Below are 11,915 nucleotides of genomic sequence, written 5' to 3'. Positions count from 1 at the left end.
GACCCCTAGATACCTTACCCATCTGTTCGTAACAATGATCTATTGAATCCTGAGGCTGGTGGGCTGGAAGGTGAAATCAAGGGGAATGCTATGTTTGTTCTGGGATGGAGAAGTGCGGGAAATGGGGGGGGACATGGTCGAGGGCCCTGTCAACCACTGTGGGCTGGGCAGGGAGTCTTCGGTTGAGGAAAAAGGGAGACATATCAGAAGCGAAGGTTACATCATTGGAACAGATGCGACTGAGGTGGAGAATCTGGGAGAATGGAATTAAGTCTCCATACAGGAAGCAGGGTGTGAGGAAGTGTAGTCGAGGTAGCTGTGGGAGTCGGTGGGCTTATAATGAATATTCATTGATAGTCTACCCCTAGAAATGGAGACAGAGAAGTGAAGAAAAGGAGGGAAAGAGTTGGGGATGGACCATTTAAAAGTGAGAGAAGGGTGGAAATTGAAAGCACAGTTGATGAAATTTCCCACTTCAGAGCAAGAGCCCGGGAAATGACATACAGCAATCAATGTAATCAATGGAAAAAGAGGTAAGGAAGGGGGCCCAAGTAGGGCTGGAATGAGGAATATTCCATACATCCCCCAACAATGCAAGCATAGCTAAGACCATGCGTGTACCCTTAGTAACACCTTTTATTTGAAGGAAGTGATTGGAGCTAAAGGAGAAATGTGAAATGTTCAGCAAAAAGCTTCAATTCATCATGCACTGGTGTCACAAACAATAAGTTACACGAGTTCTGTGAACCCATCTTCCCATACTAGCCACTGGGTTTTTGGCCAAAGAAACTGTGCAAAGGCTGAAATTTATATTAAAAACAGTAACTTTTAATTGTTGAAACATTTAGATCACCACATTTGGTCACTTAAGTCTGTGCGGCTACATTCCTTGAACTTTACCCATCACCAATTTTAAGTAGCCATCTAAGGCTTCCCATCCCCCTCTGGCAAGCTCCCAATGCCAGGCCTAATATGGGCTGGAAATTTTCCCACATTAGGTAAATGAAGCTCATGCCACAAAATTATGTGGGATCAGCAGACTAACAGTTGTTTGGATGCAAATAAAATACTACCTAATTTACAATTATTAATTTGTCATTGTTTCCATCCAATCAACTGTTCATTCTGAGATGTCAAGAGCTGCCGGTTTGCATTTTCACCTGATCTCCTGAATAGGCAGCAAAGACACCCACCCAAAATCAATGTGGTCCTTTATCACATCTGCATGTTGAGTCCTGGCAACATCATTGACATCCGACTGCAATTTTAAATCAGCTGTTTGCGCAGGGTGAGTGAGTTTCCAGCAAGGTTAATTCAATGCCAAAGAAGATCAGGTAAGAAAAAAGATCCAAACATAACAATTTTGATTTAAAAGATAAACTTTGCTTTTGGGGCCAGAAGGAACAGGAGTTCCCTGACCACAGGATCCCTGCAGAATGGCCCTGCAGTCAGTCAGTCAGTCCATTTACCTGCTATCGGCAGATTGACTCCAGGTCACATAATTGGTTGCCGCTTCCCACCGAAAGGTTGCTGTCATTGAAATGAGTCCTGGGTGCAGAAACTCTCCGGCTGCTCCTGCTCCCAGGAGCATTTGGAATCATGGCATTAAATCAACTGACTGGGTTGTGTGGCATCAGGATAGTGCTGTTTTCACATGCATGCACCCATATCAATGATGTATGCCACACAGGCCATGCAGGCAGCAGCTCACAGTGCTGCCTAGCCCCGAAGAATGGAGGCAAGCCTGCGTAGTGCCACTAGAAGCAGGAAGAATAAAAAAGAAGCATATTATCATCTAAATGCTGAGAGATTACAGAGCTCTGAGATGCAGAGGGATCTGGGTGTCCTAGTGTATGAATCACAATTGGTTAGTATGCAGATTCAGCAAGTAATTAGGAAACCTAATAGAATGTTATTGTTTATTGCGAGGGGAATTGAACACAAAAGTAGGGAGGTTATGCTTCAGTTATACAGGGCATTGGTCTCCTTATTTAAGGAAGAAAGTAAATGCATTTGAAGCAGTTGAGAGAAGGTTTACTAGACTCAGACCAGGAATGGGCATGTTGTCTTATGTGGAAAGGTTGGACAGGCTAGGCTTGTATCTGCTGGAGTTTAGAAGAGTAAGAGGTGACTTAAATGAAACATAGAAGATCCTGAGGGGTTTTGACAGGGTGGATGTGGAAAGGATGTTTCCCCTTGTGGGAGAAGCTAGAACTAGGGGTCACTGTTGAAAAATAAGGGGTCACCCATTTAAGACAGAGATGAGGAAACATTTTTTCTCTCAGAGAGTCGTGAGTCTTTGGAATTCTGTTCCTTACAAGGCGGTGGAAGCAGAGTCTTTAAATATTTTTAAGCAGAGGTAGATAGATTCTTAATAAGCAAGGGGGTGAAAGGTTATCAGGGGTAGGCGGGAATGTGGAGTTGAAGTTAGAATCAGACCAGCTGTGATCTTATTAAATGGTGGAGCAGGCTCGAGGGGTCGAGTGGCCTACTCCTGCTCCTAATTCGTATGTTTTTATGTATGCTTGTCTGTACTATGCCATTGAATTTTTCACACAATGCTTTCAGTAACAGACATAGTGTGATCAAACAGCTGAAAGCCACATCAACAACTGATCAGCTAACCAATGGCAGTGCTTGTGCAGAAGACACAATCGCCACAAAATTTGGCTCCATAACACCCGCAATTTCAATACTACGGATGCCATTTTCGTATCAAAATGGTGACCTGGTCACTTCCACTCACTTCCGGTGTCACCTTTGCCGAATGCCATCTTGATGAGGGCATCACAAGTATGCAGAGTAAACAGAGCATGACGTCAGTCAGAATCTGATGATGTGACATCAGTGCTGCCATTTTAACCCTCATGCTCTAGTTAATGCCCTGTCTTAAACACACCCATGCATTCAGCAGCAGGAAGGATGCTCCACCAGTGCTATTTAAAGTGATTGTCAACAGCTTGCAGGTTAGTTGCTGCTTACTTTCTAGTGGCTCTGTTTGACCTTGTGGGAGTGTTGGGTGTTTTGAGGAGTTGCTTACAGTTGGTGAAGTCTGCAGGGAGTGGCACTGCATGTGGGGAGGGCGTTACTGCAAGGGTTCTGAGCACACCACCTGCTCCCAGTCATGGGGACTATAGTAACAGACCCCCCTGGGCTGCAGCATGAGGGGGAGATGGTGCAGAGGCAGCAAATAAGAGGACAAGCTGCTCCTAGATGGAGGAGGAGGAGACGGAGCAAGGCTCTTAACAAGAGGCCTTATCCACCTCGGACTTTCAGGAAGCACTTTTCCTCCCCTTCACCAAAGCCAGGGGCAGTGTGTTCAGCTTTTATGATTCACAAAGGAGGTGCTCACAGAACTCTCCCATCACATGAACCTGACCTGCAGCCTAAGAGCAGGGGCCCTGAATTTCTTTGTGGCTGGAACCTTCCAGGCTGGAACAGATGACATAGATAACGTTTCCCTGTTCACTGACCATTGCTGTATCAGACAGATGACAGAGGCTCTGTGTGCCAGAAGAGGGGACTTCATTGTGTTCTCTCTGAGCAGAGAAGATGATGGAGTGCACACATGGCTTTGCCAGGATAGCGGGTTTGCCCATGGTGTAGGATGCCATTGACTGCACACATGAGACTTTGTGGGTGAATTATCTCAGTGCAGAGATGTACCAAACGCAGAGAAGTGTTCCCTTTCCTGAATATACAGTTGGTGTGCAACCATGTTCAGCACATCATGCTGGTGAATACCCACTAACATGGCAGCAGTGATAATGCATTCAATCTACACCAGTCTGCAACTCCATCAATCTTTCAACCACCACATCAAACCAGAAGGTGGCTGTTGAGTGACGAGGGCTATCCACATTACACCGGGCTGATGACTCCCCTTTGTAAGGCAACCACACGTGGCCAGCATTTATATAATGACAGCTATGCTGCCAAGAGAAACATCGTCCAGTAGATGATGGTGGTGTTGAAGCAATGGTTCTGCTGCCTCGATGGCTGTGGAAGAGCCCACCAGTACTCGCCAGAGCGGGTCTTCTGATCTGTGGTGGTCTGATGTATTTTCCATAACCTGGACATCCTGAGGGCACAGCCCATTTGACCAGAGATTCGGCAAACACCACAGGAGCAGCAGAGGAGGAGAAGGAGGAGGAACAAGTGAGGAAGCAGCCGACACATCCATGTTCCAGACGGGCTTTCTGTGAGCACATCATTCAATCCTGGGTCCCACACCTTACCATCCCTCAGTTATACCAACTTTATCTAACAAAACATCCAATATTTCATACAAAACGTAATTGTTCACCCTTGTGCATTCTTTTAGTGCCAGAGTATTGTGTCCAATTCTGGAGACTGCACTTGAGGAAAGTCATGAGGGCATTGGAGAGAGTACAGAAAAGATTCACAAAAATGGTTCCAGGGATGAGGAATTTCAGGAATGAAGATAGATTGGAGAAGCTAGGACTGTTTTCCTTGGAGAAGAGAAGGCTGAGCGGTGATTTAATAGAAGCATTCAAAGTCATGAGGGATCTGGACAGAGTAGATAGAGAGAAACTCTTTCCACTTGTGAAAGGATCGAGAACAAGAGGGCACAGATTTCAAGTATTTGGTAAGAGAAGCAAATGTGACATGTGGAGAAACTTTTACACGCAGCAAGTGGTTAAGGTCTGGAATGCACTGCCTGAGAATGTGGTGGAGGCAGGTTCAATTGAAGTATTCAAAAAGGAATTAGACAGTGATATGAAAAGGAAGAATGTGCTGGTTATGAGAGAAGGCAGGGGAATGGAACTGAGGGAGTTGCTCTTTCAGAGAGCCAGTGTGGACATGATGGGCCAAATGGCCTCCTTTTACACTGTAACAATTCTGTGATTCTGACATGTGGGTGCCTTTGCCTGTCCCAGTGCTCCTTTGCAGTGCTGCCCCAGTGGCTGCAGCATGGCTGGTGGAAGACTGATAACATTGAGTCGGGGGGCGGGGGGTGTGGTGTTGCAGATGGCCCTGGAGGACAACTTCCAGCACCTCTGAGCCTAGAAGGCCCGGCTTTTCTCTGCATTGTCTCAGCATGGGCAGCAGTAGTTTGGATTGGCTAACAGGCAACAGCAAGGGCACTGTCAGAGTGGCAGTGATGCGAGAACGAATGTTGTCATCCTGATAGAGGATAGCAGATTCATGTTGCATAGAGTCACTGTCACTCCCCCAGGGCGGTGTTTCAGCATTCCGAGTAATCTGTTGAAGGACAGGTTGCTGGGCTGTTGTGAAACCCTGAAAGCCCCTTTGAGCACTGGCATCCGCGATGGCAGCAGTCTGAGCCTGCAAGGCAACATGCAGAGATTTCATGACCTCAATCTGAACTTCAAATGCAGCATTCAGATGTTGGGTGGCCCAAGGGTAAGGTTGGAGTGAGGGAGGGGGCAGAAAGGAAGAGGTGCACGCTTACACCATCTGCAGCTTATAAATCAAAAGAGATTGCAGGATGAGGGGGAGGTGGATTAGGTAGGAACATACCATCATCTTCAATGCCTTCAGCACTGGCCACAGTCTCAGTCACAGCTGCACCAATGATTTCCACCACCATCTCTTCCACCAGGGTGAGGACATGTAGCTGTACCTGTCCCTCAGCGTGTAGGTGTTGCTGCCTCCGATTATGGGCCACCTTGTCCTGCAGGAGAAAAGGAACTGCATTAGTGAGTGTGCAATGTGTTTGGGTGATGTGCTTACTACTGTTAAATAGCTGACATTGTGTACAAGCTGTGAGATGTGGGTGTGAAGCTTTCAGCAGTGCTAGGTACATGAGGGTGAGGTGAAGCTATGTATGTTAGGTATGAGTAGTAATTGATGGAGATTGTTGGTAGGTGAGTGAAGGGGGTGGTGCTGAATGGAGCTGTGTGCAAGGCTAATGGTGCAATTGGTAGGATATGGCATTTGAAGATGCATTCACTGACCTTGGCCATTCGTGTCAGGTCATTCAACTTCTATCAGCACTGCACACATGGCTAGAATGCTGGCATTGATCGCAACAGCTACCTGCTCCCACTGCCTTTTCATTATCTGCCTGAAGGGCCTCTTGGCCTCCTGAGGGAAGAGGATCTTTCTCCTCCTGTGCACCTCCTGCACCAAGCCCTCCAGCATGGCATTGGAGAGGTTTGGGCCCCCTCGGCCCCTCTGCTGAGGCATGCAGCCATTCAACACCATTTTCAGTGCTGAGCTGCACACCACTGGTTGTGGTGGTAGAGGGGAGGGATCGAACAAAAAGGTTGCAGTTATTAGGTATTCAATAATTAGAGGGATATACAGCATCCCCAATCAAGAGTTACAAAGAGTGTGTTGCCTGCCTGGTGCCAGGCTAAAGCAGCTGGAAAGGAATCTGGAAAGGGAGGATGAAGAACTAGTTGCTGTGATTGATGTCAGGATTAACAGTACAGGGAAAAAACAGGGAGGTGGTCCTGCTGAGAGAGTATCAGGAACTTGGAACTAAGCTAAAAAGCAGGACCTTAGGAGTAATCTCAGGATTATTACCCGAGCCACATGCTTATTAGCATAAGGACAGCAGATCAGGAGAAGTGAATGTGTGGCTGAAAGACTGTTGTTGGAAAGAGAGGTTCCATTTCATGAAACACCAGCATCAGTATTAAGACAGTATTAATCACCTGAACTAGGCTGAAAGCAAGGTCCAGGCTGAAAGTATAAATAGGGCCATAGAATGAACTTTAAACCAAGAATGGGGAGTGGGGTGGGGGCATTCGCCTAGAAATGACACTAAAATTGATAACAACTTAAAGATGAGAAAAAGAAAGGATGAAAACAAATACTGAGTGCAAAAAGAGATATTATTAATCCGATATAATAAAAGCAAAATACTGTGGATGCTGGAAATCTGAAATAAAAACGAAATGCTGGAAATACTCAGCAGGTCTGACAGCATCTGTGGAGAGAGAAGAGGACTTAACTGAAAGTTCTGAAGAAGGGTCACTGATCTGAAACGTTAACTCTGCTTCTCTCTCCACAGATGCTGCCAGACCTGCTGAGTATTTCCAACATTATTATAAATAATCCAAGTTCAGATAATCATACAGGAATGATTAACATAACTGATATGAATAGAAAAGGAATGTTGAAGTTGTTACGGCCAGGAGAGAAAGGTGTCTAGGGGGTCTTTTCAGCCTTTACCTGGTCTTATTGGTACAGGCTTTATTTTTAAGTCTGTGTTCACAGCTTTCCAATTATAAGACAAAGAAATGAGCATAAACAGGCTTTCTCAGGTTTAAAGAAGGAAAGTGAAACTTATTAAACCTTAAATCTAAACTCGAATATGGTTAACACCTACAGATATATGACATGCCCACGCTAGCATGTGCACGCGATACACGCATACAAATTGGGACAGAAAAGAGCAGAAGAAAAAATAAACATGGAGAGGTTTGCGGCAGTCTCTAAAAGGCGGTTTCTTGTTACTGTTTCTGTGGTTCCAGCTCGCTGCAGAGTCCTTGATTGTAGACAGCTTTTACTTTTCATTGGCGCCCAGTATTCTTCTTAAACCTTGTTCACTGTCGGAGTTTTTTCTCTCTTGGGTTTCATGTGTCTTCAATGGTTTCCGTAGCTGGTGAGAGTGAGACGAGAGCAGACAGGAGAGAGGTGTTCTCAGTCCAGGAGAAAAGTGCTTTCTGTCCAGGAGCTAACAGCCTTCTGAGTTCAAACACTGTTTTCTCCAATTTAAAACTCCCAGTTCAAAACTCTGCAACAGCCAGTCAATCATGTGACTAAACTCTGGTCTGACCACTTCTTCTGTGTTTGTGGATTCTGCTATCTTAGCAGTCAACTTGGAATGTTAGTTCCCTCACTTTCAAAAGTCCATTGTTGGTTGAATGTGTCAAGGCATGGTTCTTTGTCCCTTGTTCCAACACTGTCTGTTACTTTGCAAATGTCTTTCCAGTCAGGGGCTTACAATTTTAAGTTTAATGTTCATGTGGCAAAACAATGGGGCGGGGTGGGGGGGCCTTGCCTGACAAAGTATGAGAATAATGTGATTTATTAAAAACTGAAAAACCCCTATTAACCCTCACTGGAAGAGTGGCGACTGTTAACCCAATTAGAGATCTCAACACTAATGCACATAAGGAATAAACCATGTGAATTCGAAGCACAAATTCAGCTCCAAGGGTATGAAGGTCAAAGTTGTCTGTAGCCCTCCAAACAGCAGTTTTGCAATATTGGGATCTTGGGGGCTGCTGCTCATGACCGGGGGCCTGTACGTGGACTGCACCTGCCTGTTGATCTTGCCTCTGGTGCATACGGATTCTCAGGGGAAGTGGATCACACAATGTAGGATGAGCCAGACTCATTTCCATGTGATAAATGAAGTTGTATCCTTCATTAATGCAAAGGTTCCTAACAGGGCAGGGATTGGTGTTGATGGGTACATCAGGTGCTAACATGGATCAACTAACTATGTGGCATAGCATAGCATTGCCCATCTTGGCCAACACTGAGAGAGCATGACCACATCAAGATCCTACCAGCTGCATCGATTACCTCCACCATCCTTATAACCTTAATGCTCTGACCCTTTCTGGCACCCTCCCCAAGCACTAGGTGACTAAAGTGCCGTTTCTCCTGCACAAACACAAACAAATGCAGAGGGTACACTGTTTACGGATGGAGGGTACACAGTATCTCCCTTCCAGTATGCAGAGTGGGACTCCTGAGTATCTTCCCTTTCCTCCTCCCTTCCTATATGCAGAGTGGGACCCCTGAAAAAGGAACTTACCTTCTGTCGCGAAACCTTCTGCCTCCGATGACCTGCCAGTTTTTCTAATTGTGAGCGGGACGGCACGTGACGGCCGCCCATTCAAAGTAAGATCTGGAATTGTCCTTGGAGAGGTGGCAGGCTGCGTAATCTGCAGAGGTAAATACCGTTTAACATATTCTAATTGGGGTGCTGCCGCCGTGCGGCGGGGGGGACAAAGAAAAGCTGATCCCATTAGCTAATAGTACAAGGACGAGGGGGCAGGAAATGCAGGAGGGATGTGAGGAAGAATCTTTTTGGAACTCGCTGCCTATGAGGATGGTGGAAGTGGAGATGATGAATTCAAAAGGAAATTGAATGGGCGCTTGAAGGAAATAAATTTGCAGGGCTACAGGAATAGAGTGAGGGAGTGGGACTTTACTGGATTGCTCCATGGAGAGCTGGCATGGACCCGATGGGCCAAATAGCCTCCTTCTGTACCATAATGACTCTCTGACTCTGGACTCTCATTCTGGGGTCGGGAATCCGAAGGCCAGATCATTTCTGGGTCCTGACCCTGTACGGCGTCAACGATGCAACACAACTTTAAAGGGAAAGGTCCTAATTGGCCTGTAGGTGAGTTCAGTGACCAATTAGGGGTGATGGGCGCAGGGAAGAGGCGGGAACTAGTTCTGGAGGGCACTTTTAAAAGGCAAATGGCAGCTATTACTGGGCTTGCTATTGCCTGAAAGAATGGAGCAGGCAGGAGAACAGAGGGCCAACAACCTCATGATCCACACAAGTGCTCAGGCACTTACTCCTCGAGTACTCAATCTGCTCTGCTCAAGCGATGGTAACTTTGTGTCACTGCACGAGCATCTCAGTTTGACTATTCTGTTTATATACAAAATTTTTCATCAGCAGTCACAATTAGTAATGGTTCCCCAATGTCCTCCAGACAGCTGTGCATTATTGTGTCTCAGACAGTTCGCTCTTTCTGTTAATATCATTGAAAATTTGATTCTGTCCCTCATCAGTCTGACAACAAACTCATCAATGAGATCCCAGCAAGTGAATTAGAGGTGTACGGGTTACCGGCTACCACCACCCACCGCCCCCACCACCCCCATCCACCACCCCCATCGCTCCCACCACCCCCACCGACCCCACTGCCCCCCACCATCACCCACCGCCCCCACCACCCCCACCGCCCCCCACCGCCCCCACCACCTCCACCCCCCCCCCACTGCCCCCCACCGCCCCCACCACCCCCATCCACCGCCCCCACCACCCCCCACCGCCCCTACCGCCCCCCACTGCCCCCACACCCTGCACCCAATCTCATCCCCACAGGTGATTGTAAATCCAGCTCATTGACTCTATCACTATTTAATCTTGCATCTACAGTCCCTCATACTAAACCTCTCAACAACTGGCAACAGTCTGCTTCCGTGTACCCTGAACTATTTTTTTAGAATTTTAAACAATTGTATTATATCACCTCATAATATGCATTGTTACAATAGAAAAAGACCAAAATCCTGATTTTAACTCTATAGGGGTAGGAACTTAGGTACATAGGAACAGATGTAGGCCATTTACCCCTCGAGCCTGTTCTGCCATTCAATGAGATCGTGGCTTCTCTGGCTTCCCTCCACATTCCTGTGTTTCCCCATATCCCTTAATATCTTTAGATAATAAAAATCTATAGATCTCAGATTTAAAATTAAGAATTGATTGAGCATAAATTGCCTTTGCTGGAAGAGAGTTCCAAACTTCTACCAACCTTTGCGTGCAGAAGTATTTCCTAATTTCACTCCTGAAAATTGTCTGCCTATTTCTTCTCAGTTGTTTGGGAAGCTTTAAGGCTGAGCCACTTTGCAAGCTCTCGTGAGCCATTCCCGGAACACGGATACATAATCTAACACGGAAGATTCATCCTTCTGTTCTAAAAACCTTTCTTTAATTTTTGTTTTCGAGGACCTCTTATCTCATGTCCGTAAACTAATTCAAAAGGACTAAAATTGGTAGATTCATTAGGTGAATCCCTTGAGGTAAACAAAAGACATTCTGGCCCTTTATCCCAATCATGAGGATATTCATGACAGTTTGCCCTGATCATTGTTTTGAGGGTCTAATGGTACCTTTCTAAAGTTCTTTGTGTCTGTGGGTGGTATGCTGAAGAATTTAACTGTTTTACATCCAAATTACCCATAACTTTACACATAAAATTGGAACCTTGATCCGGCCTAAATCTCAATCGGTAATCCATATCGAGTGAAGAACTGGGTTAACTTCGCTCCCACTATCTTAGCAGAACTTGTTCTCAAGGGAATGGCCTCTGTGAACCAAGAAGCTACATCCATGACAGTGAGTATGGCATGTTTTACGAAACTGCACCATGTCCTAGGAAAGACCTGGCCACTTAACGGCCACTTAAGGGCTCTCGCCAGCCTCCACGGGTATTTTACCTCTGGTAAGTAGTGTGCTGGGGACGTGAAAGGCTGCCCTGCGATAGCTGCCAGCCTTTCCGCGCCCCGGGGAGGGGCATGGCAGTTGGGCACAGGGTGTCCAATTGAGGGCAGCCCCCACCTCCCAACCCACCCCCGGGACCCAAGACCACCCCCCAAACGACCACTCCATCCTCACCAGGGAAGGACCGATCCCACTGGTGAGACATGCCGCTACTTACCTTTCCTCCTCGATCCATGGTGTTGGCTGGTCTGCAGTCCCAACAGTGGCCACGGCTCTCGGGGGCGCTGCTTGGACTAAGAGCTGCCGGCCCGCTGATTGGCTGGCAATCAAGTGGGTGGAAATCCGGCCTCGGGACAATTAAAGCCTGGGGACCTATAAAATACGGGACGGATCCCCGGGCTAGGCGGAAGGGGGTTCACCACCGACTTTCACGTCAGAGTCCGGCTCCCATCCAATTACCGTAAAATTCCGGCTGGCATCTCCATTGCTGCCCCCCCCCACTACAAGGGTGGGGGGGGGGGATGACTGGCGCCATTATGTAAAATCGCCGCCCGCCGCATAATTGCGACAGTACAGATGCTCACGTCACAAGCGGGGCCGTCTCCTTTTTGTGTACCTACCACCGCTCCCAGTGTGTAAAGCTCTGTCTGCAGTTAGAGGCTCGTCCACTGATTTTTTAATGAGAACCATATAAGACGGGAGTTAACTGTGAATACTT

This window comes from Heterodontus francisci, chromosome 17 (genome assembly GCF_036365525.1).
Source record: "Heterodontus francisci isolate sHetFra1 chromosome 17, sHetFra1.hap1, whole genome shotgun sequence".
Lineage (NCBI taxonomy): Eukaryota > Metazoa > Chordata > Chondrichthyes > Heterodontiformes > Heterodontidae > Heterodontus > Heterodontus francisci.
Note: the sequence above shows the minus strand (reverse complement) of the source record.